This window comes from Fulmarus glacialis, unplaced genomic scaffold (assembly GCF_000690835.1).
Source record: "Fulmarus glacialis isolate BGI_N327 unplaced genomic scaffold, ASM69083v1 scaffold1895, whole genome shotgun sequence".
In the NCBI taxonomy this organism is placed as follows: Eukaryota; Metazoa; Chordata; class Aves; order Procellariiformes; family Procellariidae; genus Fulmarus; species Fulmarus glacialis.
This window is the reverse complement of record NW_009211028.1, coordinates 28874-51746: the sequence shown is the minus strand read 5'-3', so window position 1 is coordinate 51746 and position 22873 is coordinate 28874.

Genomic DNA, 22873 nt, shown 5'->3' with positions numbered 1-22873 from the left:
ATATGTAACGCTGCCTGCCTGAAATAATGGCCAAAGGCCCACAGCACCCAGCTCTCCAGAGAGGAGATTTTACAGCAGGAAATCGATTTCCAGAGGCTCCCTCATTAATTTTCATGGCACCCACAGTGTGGTTTTAGAACAAGAAGAATTATTAACGTTCAAAGTTACCCGAGCACTGTCGGGAACACAAGGCCCTCCGAGAGTCAAAGTTGGGGCTGACAAATTGGGGAAGGAAAAGCCAGAATTGAGCGGGTGCATCCTTCAGGGCTCAGCCGGGCTTGTCCTCAGAGGCAGGCAGAGGGAGAAAAGAAGAAACCTTGGAGAAAAGGTCCCCTGCCCCCTCGATGTCTCTGCTGTTTGGAAGGAAAAAAATAGCATAGACATTTAGCTTTTAAAAGGGGAGAAAATTGTCTAATTGCACCGGTTCAGGGCTGCCCTGCTTCTGAGCCACCCCAGGCTTCCAGGGAGCAGGACAGCAGGCAATTAGGAAGGGCCAAATATTCACAAGAGTAGAGCTCGCCGCTGGCTGGCGACACTGATCTTGCCCTTGAAATCACATCTGAGCTTTGGTGACATCTCAGCTAATTAATGAGCAAACCAGCCCAAGTCTCCCAGATTGAAGTATTTGTTCTGCTCAGACATAAACCAGTATCCCCAAAACCATCCTGAATTATCTCCTAGCTAACACAGGAGAGGGGATAAGAGCCCAATAGCTGTAAAGGCATCTCTGTCTGGCTGTCCTTCATCTGTCTTTGCAAATTCCCAAGCATCTCGGTGCTTTTGGGCTGCCCCACGCCCGCAGCCTGCTCCTGCCCACCCCTAGCTATCCCTAATGCCAGCCACTTCCTTGCATCTCCAAACACAAGATCCAGCCACAGCGAGCTGGAGGATTTTGCTGTGCCAGGGGATACTCACCGGCTGGCACCGCATCGCCTGTGATCTCGCCCCGTTGGAGCAAGAGAAAATAAGTACCATTTGTTAACATGCCAATCGTTCTTTACACTGGCTGATTAAAAAATAATTACCCGCAGCCATTATTGAGCACTCTTGCAAATGAGCTGTGGGAAGCTGTGACCGTGCGCTTAGCACACAGTGTGTCTTGCTTGTTTCAATATTATTTTAATTAAGTATCTGGGTAAAAGGCCTTTCTAATGTAACTTTCTTTTCATAAGCAGAGAGCAGGGCTCCATGCTCGGCTGAGCGGTGCCGGACTGGTATAACCCAGCGTTGCTCCAGGCTGCTTCCAGCACGGCGGCACAGTAGGACCCACCGCTTCTTCGAATTCAAGAGGACTAATCTTAGGCAGACCCACAAGGGGAAGAGAGCTCATCTGCACCCGAGGGACACGGCCGCAATAGATAGCCAGAAGGCATCACTGTCATCGGACCGATCAGCTGGGGCCACCTGGCTTGGGCTGGGATGTGAATGGGGTGGAGATGGTGGCCAAGGACTTTGGGCTGGTTCTCCTGCAGGCACAGGGGACCAGCACTGCCAAGGCGGGCTGGCCCTCCTAGCCAGGTGAGAGGAGAGGACCTTAGTCAGAAGAGCTCTGGGAGAGCTTCATCCCACTGCAGGACTTCAGAACCCCAGCACAGCTTCACTTACCATGGACTTTTTTGTTCCTTCCACAAAATATTTTGCAAAAGAAAACAGAGAAGGGGTGGAAGAAAATCCATGTGTGATGGTTATCCGTCCAGCTCCCGCAGCTGCCTTGTGCATGACTCAAAGCAGTCACATCACACAATTCCATCTCTTTCTTATTTACATGTTTTCCCCTTCCCGCATCCCAGCCGGGGCTGTATTTAGCAGAGCACACAGTCACCATCATTTATTTTGGGGAGGTGTTTGCCCTTTCACATGTGCTTACATTCTCTCATGTAGCATTTAAGCTGCAGCATTGGTTTCAATTATCTCTTGTTTGCAAGCGAATTAACTTGGCAAACACATTTCAGATCCTCAGCTGGTGTAAAACTAACATTGCGCTGGAGAAATCAAACTACCGCGCAGATTCAAGCAGCACAAAACAGCCCCAGAGGTTCCTCTTGATCTCTCAACTCTCTCTTATCAGTCAAAATTCCCTCTCCAGTTATTTCTATCAGGATAAAAAGATGCCCCTGAGTGGATGGACTCTGAAGTCCCTATAGACCTGGCCTCCCCATTGCAGCCAGGCTGGGGGGCGATGCTGAGCCCTGGGCTGGGTCCCTGCTGCAGGCTCTGTTTTGGGGGATTCAAAACCTGGGGAGGAATGAGGTGTCAGGAAGGGTGCTGCTGTAACGGGCCATCAGCACATGGAGAGCTTGAAGCAGGGTGGATGAATGATCTCTGACTGCTTGTTTCGCAAAGAGTCAGACTGGTCGTGCTTTACTCCTGCAGCAACGCAGAAATGACATAGCTTTTTGATCAAATGGACACTTGCGTTTCCCCAGACAATTCCTCTCTGTGAGTTGAGAAATGCACTAATTCCAATAGATGCTCCAGAAATCTGAAATCCTGAACTTCAGACTTGGAACAGACAAAAATAAATAAAAATTAGAGGGGTTTTCCCTTGCTTCAACAAAAACATATGTTCTTACCAGACTTTTTTTGATGGAAAAAAATAACACATTTCCCAAACAGCTCTACTTACTGCAGATGACTTTGTTTCCCATCTCAGACACTGCCGTGGCAGGAACGTAGAAAGCAGAATTGATTAGAGCAGCTTAGGTTAAATAGGGAGCCTGGTGACGAAAAGCTGCTGCCGCTCTCTCTCTGCGCCCTTTCAGGGCCATTAGCAACCCTCTCACCCAGGGCTGCTGCCCTGTTCTTGAATTCTGCTCTAAGCAGCTGCACCATGTCTCTCAATTTCTTCCTGCAGCCTCAGTTTTCAAGCACATTTTGCCCCTGTGTGTGCTTCCCCTGCCAGAGGTGGAGCTCCAGAAAGACAGGAAGGAGTTGCTGCATACATCATTTGGCAACGCACTTTGGGATCCCTTGGGATAAAGCTTGCTGGATCAGTGCACTCTACTATTATGAGGATGTTGATGACTCTCCTATTGTCCCCTGAAAGCCAGGCTAGCCAGGCTAGCAATTTCCAAAGCCTTTTTTTTTTTTTTTTTTTTAAATGCAATAACCCTTCCCTGTAGCTTCCTCCAGGTAATTGCTGTTCCCAGCATAGACTCACACTGGGTAACCCAGATAACCTGGAAAGAGCCCTTTGCCAGTCCCTCCTGTCTTTGACATAAAACTACTATATCTTATTTGCCACCACATTAAGCTGGCTGAGAGGGGAACAGGGTTGTGGATGCAGTGCAGTTTGCTCTGACAGTCTCTTTTTTTTTCCTTCCTTGGATAATTTCATGGTCCATTGGTTTCCTGCAGCTGCTCCCTGCAAACACACACACACATCACCATGGTATATGAGCTTCCCTCTCGCTAGTACAGGCACGGGGCAGACTACACATGTAGTGGTCACGCTTGCTCTGGGGGCTCGGGAAAATCGGCTCACTCGTGTCCAGGGCTGTGCGGATCAGGATCCCCAGGGATGCTGATGTCCCCTTCACTTGGTACATGCTAAATGCAGGTGTGGAAGTGCTGACCTGAACCAGTAGATGAGGACTGGGCCCAGGGCTACTGCAGGAGCTGGAGCATCCCATCACAGCCTCTGGGCTGCCCCAGCTCGCCCCAAGCAGCCAACAGGTCATGGTGCCCGCTGCATCCTTCCCTTGCAAAGAGAGCAGCTGAAGCCTCCTATGAGGCCCCTGCCCTGGAACAGAAGACGCAATCTGTCCCTTATTTTTAAATCATCTAGGGTTAAAAAAAACCAAATATCTGTGCAAGAGGATTTTGCAGCTGTATTAGACTGGTCAGTTCTGAAACTTGCAGAATTGGGGAGCTGCTTCCCAACAGTGCTGTCAGTGCTCAGAAGCTGCGACCCTGAATTTGCAGGGACAGACTGTCCCATCCCTCAGGGAGAGGCTGGGGGCAACAGGGCAGGCAGTCCCTCTTCTGTGGCCTCACCGGACAGGCACAGTGTGGGTGGGGGGACTGATAAGACTGATGTCTCTCCAAAATGACAGCTTTTGCCTGGAGTTTGCTTTCTCTCCCTGACAATTGAACTTTGGGGAAAAAAAAAAAAAAAGAAAAGGCCAGAGCAGAATGTGAATCCTGCCTGGAAAGGAAAAAAAAAAAACCCAACCCCAACAAAAAAAAAAACCCAAAACCAACCAAAACAAAACAAAGGGAGGGGGGAGATTTGGTGGATGTAAAACACAAAGAAATGTTATTCATGGGCATTATTGATTAAGTTTTCCTCACCAACACATACGTAAATACTTATCTCTCAAATGAATAAGAGGCTCTGTAATGCCGGAGGGAAGAAGGGAAAAGATTATTGAAAACGTGAGGGTCAGAGAAGCATCCGGCTGCAACGGATGCATTGAGAAGATAAACGAAGATGTCTTTGTCAACACATCGGTCTGCCAAAGACCAAGTATGATAGAAGACAGCCATTTTCAGGCACTGGAAGCAATGCTTGGGCTTTGATAACAATGAAAGAGAGATTATGGAGCAGATCCTCACCTGGGCTAATTCGGTGCCAGGATCCCAATCACAGGGCAACTACACCAATTTACATCGACTGAGGATCCTGCTCGCTCTGGACAAAACAGCCCATTAGCAGAAGGGCAGAAGTGGAGATTTATGACAACCTCTGTAGGGCAGGGAGAAAAGGGAAGAGCAGCAATGAGTGGGATCAAAGGAGGAACAGAGGAGAAATGGGGGCTCTGACCCATGAGCACCACCAAACCTGCCAAGCCCCTGGGTACCACACCATCCCCAGTGCTGCCCTGTCTGCTGCCTCTGCTCAAGAAGTGGGAGGGCACATGGGTCCTTGCCTGCAAACAGCTCCTGCTGGGGCTGGCTAGAACACTGAAGGGAGGTGCCAAATCCAATGAGGCTAAATCTGACCCGTGAGCCAAACCCACAATCTCATGTAGCACCATGAAAACCAGGTCTGGCAAGCAGAGCTGGGACCCCCCCACACCCTGAAAGGACAGGAGCAGATGGGAAGGTTTGTTGCTGAGCATTTGGTGATATCAGGCCAGCAGCACTTGAGCCATCTGAAGGCTGTGAGGGACCATCAGGATAATCTGTTCTGGCATCCAGCATCCCCATGGGATCAGCTTGTGTATCCTGTCCACAACTCATGGCTCCATCACCAGGACTTTCTCTCAGGGCAGCAGGACTGTCTCAGAGACATATTCAACCTGCTCAGCACAGCTCAGGTCTTAATCTTTCTACGTCTCTACATCTGCCACCATGTGGGGAACAAATGCTGGGCACCGTACAGGCAAGATTTCCATTGAATGGGACATCGCAGCTGCTGTGCTGACAGATGCTGACAGTGGATGCCCAGCAAGGAGTTAAGAAGAGGGCAAGCTCCCCCAGCATGGGCCGAGCTTGGCAAACACCAGCATGGGCATTGGGCTTGTAGGGGTGTGCACGTGCAGGATCGAGGGTGCATGTGCACCAGGAGACACTACAGTTCCCCCAAAGAAGCTCTGCTGCTTCAGGCCAGTTGCCAGCCATCAGGTCTACCCAGTTATACCCAGAATCAGGTCCCTCCAAGCTCTCTCAGCAGGTGCGTGGATTTTGCAGCTATTCCCCCCCACACACACAGGGTTTGCTCCTGACCCCTCGTGTGGCAGCAGCCAGAGCCAGGTGCTGGGCCCGTCTGTGTTAACGTCCCCCTCGCCCCAAGCTGCAGAGCTGGCTTGCCATCAGCCAGGCAAGCCATTTCCATGCAGCTCCTTGTGCCTCAGTTTCTCTGTCTATGAGCAGGGACATAAGCCACATCCCTGAGGGCCCAGGTTTGCTGCGACACCTGCTCAATCCACTCACAGTAGAAAATCAAAAAAAGACTTCAGGGCTTTTCCTGCCACCTTCTCCTAGTGCCTAAAACACAGGCAGCGAAGCTGATGTTAGCCTTAATGAGCGAAGGCTCAGGAGCTGGCGGGAGCGGGCCAGCCTCTAGTGGCTACAAGCCAGGAAATACGGGTCCCCAAACCCGCTTTTAGGGCATGTTTGCTCTCCAAAACAGCCAGACTGACTGAGCCATGGCCTGTGCTGCTGCTGCATTGCCCCATAGCCCATAAATATTAGTCCTTGGACTCCCCCTCCCTGGTTTATACCTTTGCCTCCCTGCTGCCACAGCCATCTCTCACACACTGCTTCCATTTGCTCCTCCGAAAGCCTCCAACCCCACGGGCTTCTGGTCTGCCCATGCAGCCACAGGTACCAAGAGACACATGTCCCAGACCTCATGAATATGCCACACGACATGCCCACAGGGCTTGTTAGCATCACTGAAAATAGTCCGGTCCCAGCACAGATTCGGCCATGCGGCTGATTGCGGTTAGCCGTCAGATCTGCGGTACAGTCTCTAATTGCAGGAACTGACTATTGACAGTGGATCCATCCAAATTCATTAATGCCCTGTCTGGAGAAGCAAGGCCCTTTCTGCTGCAGGGTGGTCGGGCCCTAGGGGATGCACAGTGGCCTCCATTGCATGGGAAGGAAGGCTCCCCAGGCCTGCCCTGGGAAGGGATGGTCAGGACATAAACAACCAGCCCTACTCCCATCATTGCATCTATGGCCAGAACTACCAATGCCTCCCCTTTTCTGTCTTGACCCACTTCTGCCAACAAAACTTTGTCTTCCAAGTCAAAGGCTCATGCTCTGCAGCCATCCCCCAGTTCCGTCGCAGGCCTTCAGCTTCTCCTCCCACAGGACATGAGTAGAACAAGCCAAGGGAGACAAAAGTCCTCCTGGCTGCCTCCAAGAGCTATTTGGCTTCGCCTCAGCACATCCCGCTCCCTGCCTTGTCCCAGTTCTACTGGTGTGAGTCAGAGCTCTCCAGCTAATGGTTGAGCATCAGGGTGGGGATGAGATAAGAAAGGCAAGATGTAATAGCTACAGCTGCACCAGGGATCAGGCTGTTTGTGGGACATATCAGAGGACAGACACCTAGACAGACATATAAATCAATTGGACAGCTGATGAAGCAGAAGAGGAGCTCTTTACACACCACTGTGGGATGGTCACTTACCACGAGTTGGACAGTATGTTTTCCTGCCCCACGTTTCAGGGCAATGACCAGCAACACAGCACAGCATCAGCACAACAGACTGGCTAACCGCTGGCTGCTGATTCATCAATTATACAAGCAACTTAAACACAGTTTAGGTCAATAATTCAGGCAGTGACTTTACTTTTAGAATACCCTAAAATGAAAAGGGGTGGGGAGAGCAATCAAGCAAAGAGGTCTCTGCAGCAAGGAGCCCCATACTTCATCCTAAGTACACATCCCCCTGCCGTGCTCCCACTGCGGCTGCTGGGGAGCCCACATCTGCCATCAACCTGCCCCACTACATTTTTGTTGGAGAGCTCAGGCTGTGGTGTAAGATTCAGAGACAGGGCAAGGGTACATCCAAAAGTAGAAACAAGGAAATGCCTCAAGGACTGGACATATGGCAGATAAATCCTGTTCATGAACGCAAGAAGGTTTTTCCTCCCCACCTTTGGCTTTGACCATTTCACTAGGAAATGCAGTCTCCTAGCTAAGCAGCACTGGCCCACATGCAGCCATGCAGAGCATCAGAGACTTTCCTGCTGCTCTGGACATCTCCTGGAAAGTCCTTAGCTGCAGCAGGGCCAGGCTATGTAGCTCCCAGACACTCAATATTTAGATTATGGGATGAACAGTTCGCAGTCTACACATTTTTATGCATATTGTCATTCCCTGACTACAGAGGAGGCCCTAGTCTCACAAGGGGAGTCAAGCTGCTTATCAGTTGGGACTAGATTGTTACAGGGCTGGAAGCATCCCCTGTTAGAGGCTTAGAGTCTGGACAGACTGAATCACATCTGTGTAGCATGGATCACTTGGCCAAAACCAGCCAGGGAGCATGGACATATCAGAGAAATTTTTGCTTCTCCCTGCTGAATATCACCTTGCTCCTTTTGACTGTTTCCTTTGTCCAGACAAAATAGAAGCTGGACATGTCCCAAAAGCCTTGTAGGATTACTTCTTAAAACCCCAGATCCTGCTCTTTGCTACTCTAACTATTCTTTTCTGAAATCATTTATGGTTTCAAAGGTGTGACACTTCAGAGTGACAGATTACAGCCACCCTCCTCAGAAAACGTATCATAGGCAAGATAAGGCAGGACAATGGACAAACAAGCCACTGAACAAGCCAACGAGGTTATAGGGGAGGAGATAAGAGTAGGACAGGGACAAGATACAACCTTTTATCCTCTGCATTCACCAAGACATTTGTCCCTTCTTCATTGAAGCAGACCTTCTCCAACGAGCAGCATCTGCACCAAATGACCTGAACCTCTGCCTGGACAGTGTTGATGAGAAAGGCAGCAAGCAGAGGGGGAGGCTGTTTTTCAGCCAGACATCTGCATTCTGCCCCAGGAATGCTTAACATTGCCTGTGCTGGCTCTTCGACACTGAGGCATCAGCAAAATTAATGGTTGTGCTTCTGAAAGGGATTTAAACATTAATAATGAAGAGGGGACACAGCTCCGCAAGGAACATTAACAGTCATTTGGGGTTTCATTCACCTCGGATGATTACAAAATGCCATGATGGGGACCCATCTACTGGGAGAGGGATGGAGATGCAAGAGAGCCTGGGCCAATCGTATCTTAAGTGTACCAAATTGGTCCTGTCTTCCCTTTGCTCCCTTTCCCCAAAACCATAGTGGGTCCAGGTATTTGGTTTGTCAAGAGCATGGAAAGATTTTGTGTTGGACCCACATCTCCCTTGATGTTGTACAGCTTTCCAAGTCACACAGATTACCTGATCTGTCCCTAAAATTCAGTCTCCTGCTGAGGCTGTGTGTTCAGCTGTTTGAAAGTACAGAAGAATTTCTCTTGATCAAAACAGGAAAGGGGCCAATGCAGTTGTTTCCATCAGAGAGGCTGTCAAAGCTGTTCAGAGGAGGAGCAGGAGCTGTATGCAACTCACCTCATTCATCTGACAACAGCACCAGGGAAGAATAAAATCAGAAACCTGGTGGTCACAGGGTCTGTCAGCTCGCACACCATCTTGCCCTGCCATCAGTGCCAACTCCTTCCCCCCACTCAGTGAGGCAAATCACCCGTGCATCCCGTTCCTCACTTCCCAGTAAGCTCAACCTGCAGAGATGCTGCAGACAAATGAGCTTCCCAGGAGGCTGGTTCTGTTACGATCAGCTCACATATCCAACACCTGGATGTCTCCAGACATTGAGACACAGCATATTTGGCTCCATGTTCATTATCTGTATTGCACTGTGGGCAGAGGCATTCAAAGACAAGACCTCCTGGTCTGAATCAGATGAATTGTGCCCTCTGAGTTCTCCTTACTCACCTTCTGGTTGCTGAACTTCTGGAGACAATCTCAGGCCACGGTTTTCAAGCTGTTTTCCATGATTATAAAGCATTAAAAAGTCCTTTTCTTTACTAAAAGCTTAGAGTCGCAAGAATCCATCTGAATCCAGAATCTGAAGCTTCAGAACAAACGCCCATTCTTGCAAACATCACAATAAAATTATGTGAGCCAGCGATACTTGAAATAACACCCAATTTATCTTCCTATTTCCCCTGTATGATTATGTCTTTCATTTCACTGGGGTAAAGAACCTTGAAAACAAATGAATCCATTTGATTTTTGTTTTGTGGAGAAGTTCATTTCCTGGCTCCTTTGCTTGCTTGTGATGTTCAGCTGACAGTCTACGTGTTTTCTGAAAAACGGAGAGACTTTTGAAACTTTGGGCTTTGTGAGCCAGGAGGGTGAGTTCCCAGCACCCTCCTGCCACCTTCCAGTTTCACAGTCTTCCACCATGCTCCCAGCTTTCCTTCTCACAACCTTCCCGTCACAGAACTCAACATGGCAGATGACTGACAGCCTTACAGTTTGACAAGATTTGACCTGATAGCGTTACTTTAAAATGTCAATAGCAAATAAATCACTCTCAGCATCACATGATCCTGTGCTATGGTGGTGGGAGCGGAGGCTTGCGAGCCCTTCCCTAGGAGGAGGGGCTGATGCCAGGGAACCAGCACAGCCAGGACACAAGCACAGAGGTTTACCCCCTGGAAATAAAGGGAGACAGACCCTTTCACCCCATCCTGAGGAATAACCTTGCATCCTTGAAGTCAAGCCCCTTGACTTGCTTTTTGAGGTGACTCCACCAGGTGATGGAGCAGTCCAGGGATTGTTGAATCTTTCCCTTCCCCCAGACCTTTGGGTATTTTCCTCCATCCCCTAGGTCTGTCCTGCAGATGGGAGTTCATCACCCTTGCCAGAAGGTTAGTTGTATCTCAGAGGGCATCCCCAAAACTTGTACTCAGCACCACTCTCCATACCTGTGGGAGAAGCCCTGCATCACTCCAGCCAAGGAGGCACGTGAAAAATCTCAGTCTCCCCTTCAGCCTCTCCCAAACCCTCAGCACCTCATCTCGCCCATGCAACAGCTACCACGCTCTCACATACAGTCTTCTCCAGTCTCATGAGGAGATACGGCCAATTTAGCAGTATAATGAATGTACCTACATAAAAGTTCTGATTCAAACACTTTCATTAGATTTAGTCACTGGCTCCCAATACAAAATGATGGTGACACCAATTCCTCCTCAGCCTGAGTGACTAATTGTGACACAGAGGCAATTAGGCTCGGTTAAATGATCCATGTCCCTTCAAAATAATGGTCTGTCAAACAGCATTCGCCCAAAATAATCTAGGATTGACTTGACAATCAAAATATCTGTTTCTTCAAAATTAATGAAAACCCAGAGCTCCTCGTTTCTCCGTGGTGCAGCTGCAAAATGAAAGGGCTGCCTCACTGCACATGGGGGAGGATGGGCCACCCCAAGGGAGGTGGGAACAGACATTAAAAGGCTAGATGCTGTTAGAGGCAACAGCTGGAACATGGGAAGATGGGACAGGCAGGGGTCTCTGGTCGTCTGCACCGGGCTGTTACTGCAGGTCTCCTCATCAGAGGCCCCAAGCCACCAATATGAGCTTTGCTGGTTGCACCCTGAGGGCAATGCTCCATCTCTGGGAGCTTCCGTCTAAAGAAGCCCTGCAAACAGGCATCTGTGGCCCATGAGGTGATCCTGCAAAACCCACAGCCCCATGGGTCCTGGGAAGTGGATTGGCCACCTCGTAGGAACACCTTCCAGAGAACACAGTGCTCACAGGGACTGCATGACACTGTCCGCCTTGGGGACAGGGACACTCAGGAGATGCGACCTGAGTTTCTCCAGGACTCAGACAGCAGATCCCAGAGCACCCTGCACTTCCCTGTTCAATATCCTAACCCAGAGTTAATAAGGACCAACCCTCAAGTCTGTTACCTAGTTATCTGCCTCCACACGGAGCTCTTGCTAATTAAGCACAGTGGGTTAATTGGAAGAACCCACACAGACCTCCCTAAGGAGCAAGCCCCAGGAATGAGCACCCCCTCATCCCTGCTGCCCCATCCCACCCCATGCTCTGCATCCCCCGGAGGGTTCATCAGCTCTTGCTGCACACCCACTGCAGTGGAGGGCACCCGCCTCCGTGGGACCCCACCGAAGGATGTCCTGACAGCTTGGCTAATTTCTACATCACCCCCAAATTGTGCCGATGCAATTTCCATCCACTCTGCACAGCTCACCGCACCCGGCTCTGAAAAGGGAATTACAAAGCAATTACCCACGTTAATGGAAGCAGATACTCTGTCCTGCCTGCCTTGCTGCTGTCTCTCCACCCCCAAGAGCTGGTGGCAGGAAGGTGCCATGGAGCCATCTAAGCACAGCTTGTGACCTGCCTCCATCCGCATCCCACATGTTCACACTCATTCTTCCACGGGCAGAGTCCACCGAGGTGGCTTTTCAAGGACTCTCCCAAGTGGATTCTCATGTCTGATGCTGGTGAGTTCTCCCCTTGGAGACATCAATTTGGGTCTTTCTTCTCCCCCTTTCATTGAACTGAAGAGGAACTTAACATCTTTGAGACTCTGCCCCATGACAGCTTTGGCTGAAATAGGGCAATTTGCTCAAGGTGCCTGGAGCTGGGGTGAGAGACAGGGACCTAAGCTCCTCATCTCATTCCTGGGACATGAAGCCAGAAAATGAGAGATTTCACATCCAGGGCAAATTACCACCTGGGAAACAAGAAGCAGCACTGCCTCCTCCCAAAACACCGGTGCATCCCACACAATTTCCTCCTCCATGCAACTGCTTAAATCAGTGTGGACTGAGGGCAAGGGTCCAGTGGGAGGCTGAGCCTCATGCTTGCGTGCTAGACAAGCCCTTGCCGGCAGCAGAAGATGGAGTAGGGATCCCTGAAACTTACATGATTTTGTACATGTGACAGGAGGGAGTCAGAGCTGACGATGCCATAGGTCTCTAATCCCTGTGCTCCTCTGTGAACTCAGCTGCACAGTCAGTAACGGACAGAAATAGCAACTTACTACTGGGAGAGATTTTTCACCAAACTGTCATTTCATCTATGACTGTCTGGGCTGATCTGCAAAAGAAGACTGTAAAATACCTCCTAAGAGATGTGGGAATAAAAACACAGTCCTCCACCAGAAGACTAAAAATCACTGCTCTTTTAGGGATAGTGGTTTATTCACATTAGTGGTCAAAGCATGTTATAATCTTTGTCCCCCCAGTTTCCCCACCATGTTGCAAGGAGATTAATTACTTGTATCCCTCATTTTCCAATGGAGACAACAGGCCTATCACTTCTGCTCTAGCTAAGCCTCTCTGCTCCAGGTACCAGTGGCTTTAGCTCTTAGGCTAAATGGATCAACATTTCAGCAACACTGAAACTCAGGGCAGTTTCTTTCAATTTATTCCTAACTTCAAGGCTTCCTTCTTCTGACTGAATGACCCAGGCAAGTCTCCTAGCCCTTGGTATCCTGCCCCTGACACCCTGGGGCTCCCTCACACTCCCAGACTCCAGCAAGGAGAAGAACCACAGCTCTAGGCATGGCTGGAGGTGGGCAGGAAGGCGTTAAGTCTGGAGCTGCACTAGCTCTCCCCCTCCTGCAGTTAGGACTTCATCCTTTATTTATGGGCCAGCCTCCTCTGGATAGGAGACATTTAAATTTTTCAGCAAGGTCTCTGTCCCATCACCCAGGGCAGTTTAAATTTTCACTCATTTCATCATGCACAGACATCAGCGCAGGCATCAGCAGGAGGATAATAATTACAGCAGGAAAAGGATAAAAAAAAAGTCAGTTCTGCAATGATTATTCCCTATGTAAAATAGAATTATGTATATTTTACAAGATGAAAATTATCAGCCTGTTGCACCACTCAGCCCTACCTGCACACAACAGAACAGGGACATTAAAAGAACATCATTAAGGTGTTGCCTCAGCCAAAGGACGTTGCTGCTGAAAACAACCACTAAATGTGAGAAAGCCCCACGTAGCACTCAGCTGTTTGAGCACGATGTGACCAATAATGTCCGATTGCTCGTCAAAAGGCAGCTCAAGAACAGAAAGTTGTTTGGCATAGGAGTCTCCAAAAAGACAGAGTTGTAACATGGGATGTTTCCACGTAAGGTGCTGACATCTAACTCTTAAGGGCTCCGATTTTCAAAGACTTGTGAAAACTCAGCTTGGAGACAGCAGGAGAGTTGTTATAGTCCACGGGAAGTCCCCAGGCTGCCTCCTGTCACCAACCACACCAAGAGCAGAAGCCACCACCGCCCCAACTGCCAAAAGAGATGCTGATAGGAGAGAGCTCATCTCCTCACCAGACCAGGTTTGATCATCAGGCATGCTCAGAGAGATTGGTTTTATGTCAGAGAAAGTTCAGGCTCCCAGCAGAAGCTCCTGGGCAATTTGCACAGCTCAATATAACAATTTGCTCATGGATAATATTAGGGGAGGGAGAAGCAATGCTGTCTGAGTGCTAAAAAGGAGAGCTGGTCATTGCCTTGCCATCAAGGCATTACTCTGTGATCATTTTGCCAGATTTGATTTAAACAGCTAATTATTGCTGCAGGAGAACAGGGAGACTCTGAGCTGCATAACAGCAGGAAGACTGTGTCCAGTCAAAAGGGAGGGCGGGCAGCACAAGTGGTCCCATCCCTCCTCATTGCTGGGGAAACTGAGGCATGGAGAGACAGTGACTTGTTTATGGTCACACAGGGAGGCTGCTGCAAGGGTAGAAATAGAAATCCCATCTCACAGCCCCCAAACTGGGAAACCCAACTGCTTTGCCTTCCCTTCCAAGCCACCTACCCCCATCTGCTGGAGCTGTGCATTTGCCTCCTTTCCACCCCTCCAGGCCACTACCCCACTTTGGAGGGCTGCAAATGGTCAAGTTTTGTGGACTCAAGTTCCTTAACAGCATAGCAAAGAGGTGCCACAGCCCAGGGCAGTCCCGCACAGAAGTCCCTGCTTCCAGGCCACCACAGCAGAGGGAAAGGGAATGCCCCTGGGAACCTCGCTTGGCACTTCTGGAAGGGGAGGCAAAAAGTTTGTTTGTTTTCTTCCATGCACTGGAAGCTCTCTAATTATACTAGACTGTTTCTCATAGAAGGGTGTAATTAAAAGTGAATGGCTCCAAGTCCTTTATCATCATGAATATTAAAGAAAGATAAACACTACATCAATATTCATTTAAGCAGAAACAGAAAATGAAAGGCAGGACTCGATCCCGGCTGGCACTCCAGCATTTTATAAATGAAATTACACAGCTGGGGGGGCGAAACCCAAACAAACAACTCACAAACAGTAATGACCTTGGCACAAAGCAGCTGGGACAGGCTGGAATCAGCAGCCACCCCGTGCCATGTCCTTCCTCATCACCCTGTCCCCAAAGTTAGTTGCTTCAGAGGAAGGTACAGGACATTCCCAGGTTGACAGCTCTAGCACTAAGTGGTCCAGGAGCTGGGACTCATCTCACCTTTGCTCACAGTACTCACACACAAGTGTTTGGTAGTCACCCTATAGATGTACAGTTCAAAGTGGATTCTCTTATTGACTACACCAATAGTCCATCGTGCTCCAGTGCTGCTGTGGGGTGACCCAAAACCTGCTGAGTGAGCCAACCCCATCCCCTCACAGTCCTGTAACTTGTTCAAGATTTTCTCACTGGGAAATAGATCTAAGTCACATTTTCTGTCCACCTTCTCTCTCTCCATCCCCAGTTCCACCTTTTGCTTCTCTTCTCCAGCGCTCCCCCAGCATTGATGAGACATGAAGCATAGCTCACTGCTAGCAGCTACTGCAAGCAATGGGGCTGGACGGTCCTTCAGTCTCTTGTTAATGCTGCTGGAGTCTCATCAATGACCTGTTTGTGTGGGTTTGGTATCTTTATCACTGTTTATAGCATCTTCACCCACCTACACTGGCTATAGATACAGCTCATCCCCTGCACATTGCACCCTCCAGCCTCCAGTCATCACAGACCAGCTTTCCCCAGGGAGCCCAGACTGGGAGCTGAGCAAAGGTTTGCATATCCCACTTCAGCCCTCACAAGCATTACAAAGATACCATTAAGGAGAAAATGGACATAGCTGGCCTGCAAGAAAACCCTCCGTGGCAAGACAAGCCTACATCTTTCTCCTGCAGGAGGTCACAGGTGTCCCCACCCACACCACCAGGCTTTCCTAAGGACCAGGCACACCACACCTCACCCAGACTGCACCCCTCAGCTTTCTGAGCTGCTACTCACGCTCCTGCATGCCCTGAGCCTGGTGCCAATGGAAACAGCAGAGAAGGAATAAAGAGCACAGGGATCATGGAGAAAGAAAGTCCTCCCAAGGCTCAGTATAACAACACAACCCCCAGCTGCTCTGTAGCTATTTATGCAATTTCCAGGCTCTCTGTAACTGGTCCCCAGGCAAATCCAGTGCACCTGAGTTAGACCAGTGAGCAGCATTAACCCTCGGTTTCCAGTCACCCTCAGCACCCTGCTCTGCGATGGGAGTGCAGTCCTGAGCCATGCTCCGAAGCTGCAGAGCTTTGTCTGAGATATAAAACTGATGTTTAAATTTATCTGTAAGTGCAGTCCTGAGCCATGCTCCGAAGCTGCAGAGCTTTGTCTGAGATATAAAACTGATGTTTAAATTTCTTCTATCTGTAAGCAAGGGCAAATGTGTGTCTGGGTCACTGCCTGATGGTGTCTCAGACAGGTGCTGGCCTTAGACTTCTCCCTTCACCAGCCTGCCCCCGTTTCATTTCTGCACTTGTAATGTGCTCCCGGTACCTGTACTCTGCCCCACGAGTGGCCGCATCCTGACAGCGGGTGAAATCACCTGTGTGGAAATCATTTTGTGATGCTAGAAATATTTGGTATCAATTTTTGTGCTCAGATACACCCCCAAAGAACTCTCTCATGAATGAATAATGCAGAAATTGCTCTCCACAAATACAGCCCAGGGCACCATCCCTCTCTGCCCGCTGCTGCCCTCAGGACTAACAATCTTCTGTTTCTCCCAAACCTCATCGTCAGCTGAGTTTTTGTGTCTTGGAGGGATTGGTTGGGGCATGAGTAAGAACTGAAACGTGACTTGAATGACATTGTAAATGCGATTGTGTGCAAAAACACAAGCCACAGCAGATTTTGAAGATAACTAATGGCCCATTGCTGGGTCTTATAAATGCAGGTGGGTTGTTAAAATCCACCCAGCACTCCTGTCTCCAGCTATGTGATCTATAAGCTATATTTCCCCTCCAGCCTACAGAACATGTTGTGGATTGCCTGCCATTCGCGAGGTCTCTGTACATCTCCTAACGACCGGCGGCGGATGATTAACAGGTTGTTAATGAGAGCAGAGCTGGTATTTGTCGATAATACTCCACAGCGAGACCCACGCAGCCCACATGAAGAATGACTGCTCCCGGGCTGCTTTGGAGTAATGCACAGAGGCAGGCAAACTGCTTGCAGTCCTCTCCCCGCATCCCTCCTTTGCCGAGTCCTCTCCTACCCCTCTGTCTGTGCATTGCCACGAGTTTCCAGTCTTCGTATTGCTGCTCCAAGGGATGGTCAGTGGAAGGGTTAAATGTCCAGACCTTCCCTGGATGGGGGTGCTCAGAGGGCTGGGACAGCTGGCCCTTCAGCTGGCCACATTAAAGGCAGCAGCTCTGGGAAGCATATTTATCAGTTAGCGGAGCAATGACTTCAATGTTTGTATTGCCATTATGACTAATGGCTCAGCCCTTCCAACACCAGAGCATCTCATGTGCCTTGACAGTCATCTTCATTGTGAGAAACTGAGGTAGGGGACATTGGGCCCCCACCATGGATGCCACAGTCTGTGTGAGGTGTGGCTTCTCAGGTGAGGCACGCATCCAACTGTGGCCATGGGGATCTGGGGGTCTCTTCAGCAGTAACAGGGTGTACACTAGCATCAACAGTTGAAGGACTTGTCTGAGACACCTTCTTCTTGCCACCCCCTCCCCATATGTCTGTATTACCTTCCAGCCTTAGCAGCTCAGCTGCCATGTCCCACCCCAGAGGTGGCCACATGTCAGAAGCAAGAGGGATGATTCCTGGAGCAACTGAAAGGCCCTGCAAACATGTGGGTTTCCATGCTGGCAGCAGCAGGGGATGTTTCCACTTCTGGCTAAGTGCAAATGAGTCACTTGGCACTGGTGCCTGTATAGGATGATCTGCCTCATTGCTGAACCAGTCCAGTGCCAGGGGTTTGCCATTGGTTTTGGACTCACCAAGTCCAGAAGCGCTGGATGTCACAGTGACCTTTCTCCATACACCAGACCTTCCTTGGGTCTTTTTCTTTCCAGGCCATGTTGCTTGAGGTAGCCAACATCGAGGGGACAACATCACCAGCCTTGAAAATATTTCCTACCAAGGACACAGGCAGGGGCCTGAAGCATAAATATGTGTTGGTCATGGCACACGTGGGCACACAGCCCCAGTGACACACAGCAAATTGCCTGCCCACCCCAGCTCCACCAAGGACCAAATGGCACCACCAGGAGCCACTGCTCATAGTAAATTGCTCCCTGGTCACCATCCTACCTGGTGCCACCATATCCCAGACCCCAGCAGGCAGGTGGACCCAATGCATCACCTGCTGGGACAGGATCGTTCATCACTGCAGCTAGCAAAGATCTGCAGGCTTCCCTATCCACCACAGCCTCACCATCACCATGTCTAGAAATGATTGCTGCAACCCAGTAGAGAGGTCTTCCCCTTGGTGGAGCTTTGAAGGGTCTACTGGGCCCAAGGGAAAATGGGCATCCATCTCCTCTGGTGGCAGGAAGCTTTGGGTTCCTCAGGCCATTGTTTTCAGGCTTCCCAAGAGGAGAAGGAGGCTGCATTTAGGGCAGAGAGTTACACACCCAGAACAGGGGCTGCAGACGCAAATGCTGGGAGCTACGAGCTACAGGAATCACTGTGAACCCTGAGCATGTGAGCAGGGGCTGGTGCTATCAGGGCCAGCAATGACTCACGTCGAGGTTCAACACCCACCAGCTTCAGCCAGGCCAAACTTCTGGAAATTAAAAAAAGAGAAGGAAACAATGCTCTGTGATTTTTCTGGGTCTTTCTTTTTTTTGCCCAGGGAAGCAAGGTCCTGCAAACAAACTGTTGATTGAGCTCAGCCGGCTCACGTTATCTGTGCTCAGGAGCATGGCACAGCGTGCAGTCCCCTCCAATGCCACGGATTTGCTATCATCCCCTGCCACCCGCATAATCACTTCAGTCACGTCACGCTCTGCCCCCGCTGCAATTTCACAGCCACTTGGTCAGGGGGAAATCACAGCGATTTGGGCTTGTCTGAAAGCATTACAGCTGCGCACTGCCTTTTAAAAGGACACTGGTTTGCACGGAGAGGGATTGACCATGGTTGGACCCTTATAGGGTCCAGAGCTCCCCAGTGACCTACTTGCCACCAAGAAAAGGGCTTGGACAAGTAAAGGGTGCTGGGTCTGGCACTTGGGGATGGAAAGCAGACCCCTTCCCGTGCCAAGAGCTCCCCTGGACTGGGGAGGGTGCGGGATATCAGGCTGTGAGGCAGGACCATAGGCTTCAAAGCCTGTCGCTGCCCCAACTTTCCTCTGGACTGCTCCAAAAAAGTTTCAGAGGTCTTTTTCTCTCAAAGGTGTACAAGGGATGCTCTGCTGCCTGCTTCCATGGGTACTAAGTGCCTAAACCCTTCACAAATCTTGTGCCTGTCCTTCAACACTGGTGTAGGCACAGCCAAGCCTGTATCCCATCACGGTGGATGACACTTCAGCACCTCAAATCTCACACTCTCAAAAGCATTTAGGGGCTTCCCTTCCAGTGAAATACAAAGGCGAGTAATGCCAAAATACCCATCAAAGTCAGGGCCAGTACACATAGTTAAATACCAGCACAAAGTCACAGCTCTGGGAGCTGTCAGGAACCAGTGATGCAGTGGCTGGGAAACAGCAATAGGAGAAGATGTATTTGACTGGGCCAATATATGACACAACATCTGATTTCTCTGGTTTTGTTTCAGTGTTATATGCATTTTTTCCTCCATGCACCCTTTTGGGCTCCCCCAAGCATCCCCCAGGCTCAGCAGAGGAGGGAATGCCAGGTTGCTGAAACAATCCAGATCATCTCGTATCAGTTATGAACGTGCTCTGATAGTCAGGGTGCATCCCATGACCTATGTCTCACTGTACGCATGTAGGGGCAGAGGATGGGGCTGAAAAGGGGAAAAAGAGGGCTCAATATTTCCATCCACAACGTTATGGATCTGATTTTCTCTTGCAGCCAAATGAAGCATCGATTTATTGCAAATAGCCACTGGGCTTTGCTAATAGTGCACTAGATTTTTTTTTTTAGGTACCTTCTAGTCGATGCTGGTCCTACCTCAGCACGTTACCTCTGCAAAGGGCTGTGGCATGAGCCCTACCGCAGGGCAAATGCCAGAGGAGGCCAGCGTGGCCCAGGGGCAGGGAGGGAAAGCTGGGTGCAACTCATCTGTCCCAAAAAGCTATCCCACCTCTAAAATTTCTCCTTATCCAGCCCAGAATCTGGCAGAATTACCGTGGGAACTGCCTGCAAGGAGCAGTTTTGAAAGCCCCCCGGAGCCCAGCGCTCCCCGAGCTGCCCCGACGTCCCCGGGGACCCCCGTGTTGCACCGCGCTCGGGCCGCTGTCCCCGCCAACCTCCCCAAGCAGAGACTCAAGTGCCATCTAGTGGCACGCGGGGCCCCGTGGGACAGACAGACGTCCCCACCTCCCGGGCAGCAAGCCTTCCCCTGCTCACAGCCTCCGGGCACGCTGCCTCTAAGCTGCTCTGCCCTCTTCTCCGCAGAGCCTCCCTTTCCCATTACCCTACAGCCTCCTTTTCCCACCTCTGTAGCCTCCTTTCCCCATCTCTATGCACCTTCTTTTCTCCATTGCCATATGTCCCCCTTTTCCCATGCCCGTACATCCTCCCTCTCCATCTCTCCAGGTCTGGGCCACCTCTGCCTGGGACCGTCACAGTGCACCGTGCAGCAGACTCCAAGGGCAGGGGACAGCAAAGCCTCTGAAGGATTTGTCTGATCCCAAGCTCACAAAGCAGGGAGATGGATTTGAAATGGGACTATCGGCCCTGTTCAGATTCCTGAGTGTCTCTGTTGTCACCTCCATGCCCCATCCCCCAGAGACAACCCCAAGGTGGGTCTTGCTGCCTCCCTAGCACTGGGGCTGCAAAGCGAACCTGCAGCAGGGTGCTGTGGGCCCCACCAGCAGCCCCCCAAGGATGGCTTTGGTGGGACCTCATCAGTGGTAAGAGCCACGAGGGGGCTCCAGGAACCCATCTGAGCCGGAGGAGAGATGCCAGGAGCAGAGTACACATCTCCTGGAGGATGGGGTCTGCTCCAGCATCCAGGGTGGAGGAGAGCTGGAGAGATGTCACAGCTCTGTCGAGAAGCAGGATCTGCCATAACTTTTGTCTCCATCACATACATCATGCCAAGGAGCAGTGCACATGTTGTAATGTGCCCAATACAGGGCCTGAGAGAGGCTGTGGTGTGGGCTGTGCTGGCCTGCCCCGGGGGGCAGCAGGGCCACAAGCTCTTACAGGACACTGGTGCTCAGTGTATGATCATTTACACCAGCTGTGGACTCATCCCACAGTCGTCTTCCTGCAGTCCACATTTATCCCTCACAGCTGTTTTATCCCTGTCTAACGCCACTAAGTGTAGGGGTATTATTTCCAGGAGGTGAATTTGACCCCAGCATTAAAGAAATGCTTTGGATAACACTGCTGAGCATCATGGACATGCAGAAGTAACTCCAGGGATGACCTCCTCAAGTGTGGGAGACATATGGTGAGAAAGCAGGTCCAAGTCTGTCTGCTGGTTTGTCACAGTCTAACTCCACTGCCCCATCAGCCCTTGGGGAAGAAAACACTCGTCATTAAAGACTTAGCATGCCCTCTCCTGTTACTGCATGGTGAGGCCTCAGATAACATTTTTGCAAGTCCCCCAGTAAGGTGGGGACAAGACTCAACACCCCTGGCATCACTGAGATAGCTACGTGTTAGCTGGATGTTTTAGGTAAAGAGCAGGTAACAGCGTACCTGAGACAAGGTGACCCTTGCCCGGCACCCTGCCTGGCCAGCACCAGATTGTCCTCTCAGTGACCTTTTTTTGCCTTTACTCTTGGTGGACACTTCACACAGATGTGTGAGTGACCAGGCCTGGCCACAGTGGACCCTCTTCTCAGACAGCTGGGAATAATGCTGGAGGAGGTATTGCAGCCGGAGCAGATTCTTCACCACCTTCCCTTTGCAGGCCCCTGTCCATCTCCCCCAGACTCTGCAGCACAGGGTTTATATTGCTACAGAGGCTGGGGACAACCTGGAGTGCCAAGCCCATACGGCTGCTGGGCGGCACCATGGCTTAGTGGGAAGAGCCCGGCACGGCAACCCCAGACCCACAGCAGCAGTGGGGTGCAGAGTCCATCAGGGCTGATCTGCTGTAACCAAGGGAGGCAATGCAATTACCCAGGCCAGCTAATCAGAGCTCCAATAGGACTGGTCTGGAGACCTGAGCCACTTAGTAGAGGTCTGGGACACTGCAGGTGTTGGGGCTGCGGTTTGGAGCAGGAGGGAATGGGGATGCATGAGGCTGCAGATAGCTTTAGACACTTGGGGACAGCAGCAATGAGGCTGTGGCCATTCAGCCACTGCCTCCCAACTTTCTTTAGGAGCCCACACTGTCTCAGGTCAGATTTGGCCAGAAAAACCCTGATCCCTGAGCTGGTCAGTGTGAGCCTGCAGGGAGCTATGATTCTGCACACCAAGGGGTTTGGGAGGCTGGTGGATGGGGACAAGCACTGGGGCAAGGAAAACCCCCAGGATACAGCAGTCTGGCAGGGAAATCAGCTCAGAGGGCTTCTGATGGGATCTACAGTGACATGCCTTTTGGGTATCCTCTCCTGCCCTCCAGAGCCTACAGGGTCAGCATGAATGCTTTAAGTCCATGCTACACCCAGCAACATGTGGACCTTCTGTTGCTGCTTCACGTGTCCCAGTCCAACCTCACAGTGTAAACACAGACTTTGACCCTCAGTGATCTGGCTTGAAAGAGGCATCAGCAGGCAAAGAAAATGTCACTTCAGAATTAAAATTCCTCCTGAATTAGAGGAGCTGTTCCAAAAAGCTATAGAAAGCTGTCATGATGGAAAAATGAGTGTATGAAGGACCCACCCTGCAGAACAGGCAGGGAAAAAATAGATCACAATGTATTCAGGGCTCAGACAAGACCACACTTGCCTGCAAAAATAAAGCCTTGCATTTGACACATTGCTTACATATTAATTAGTTTGATCAGCTTGCCTGGGTGTGTTAACATGAGTGAGAGCTCAGTGATGAGCTGTTAAAACTTTCCAAATAGAGCTACA